Below are 543 nucleotides of genomic sequence, written 5' to 3'. Positions count from 1 at the left end.
AAGATTAAACCTAGTTTGCTGCTGCTGCTGAGTTGCGTCAGTCATGTCCGACTTTGCGCGACCCCATAGATGGGAGCCCACCAGGCTCCCCCATCCCTGGGATTCTCCAAGCAAGAACACTAGAGTGGGTTGCCATTTCCTTCTCCATGTGCATGAAAGTGAAAAGTGAAAGTGAAGTTGCTCAGTCATGTCCAACTCAGCAACCCCATGGACTGCAGCCTGCCAGGCTCCTCTGTCTATGGGATTTTCCAGGCAAGAGTACTGGAGTGGGGTGCCTAAAAATGAAATATTGGTAAAGAACTCTCCTGCCAATGCAGGAGACTTAAGAGACAGGAGTTTGATCCCTGGGTCAGGAAGATCCCCTGGAGAAGGAAATGGCCCACTCCAGTATTCTTACCTGGAGAATCCCATGGACTGAGGAGCCTGGCAGGCTACAGTCCACAGGGCCTCACGGAGCTGGATGTGACTGAAGCGACTTAACATAGCGCAAAATGACTTAAGTGTATATTTTGAAGAAAGTGAAAGTTGCTCAGTCGTGTTTGA

Source organism: Odocoileus virginianus, chromosome 11 (assembly GCF_023699985.2).
Source record: "Odocoileus virginianus isolate 20LAN1187 ecotype Illinois chromosome 11, Ovbor_1.2, whole genome shotgun sequence".
Classification (NCBI taxonomy): Eukaryota; Metazoa; Chordata; class Mammalia; order Artiodactyla; family Cervidae; genus Odocoileus; species Odocoileus virginianus.
Note: the sequence above shows the minus strand (reverse complement) of the source record.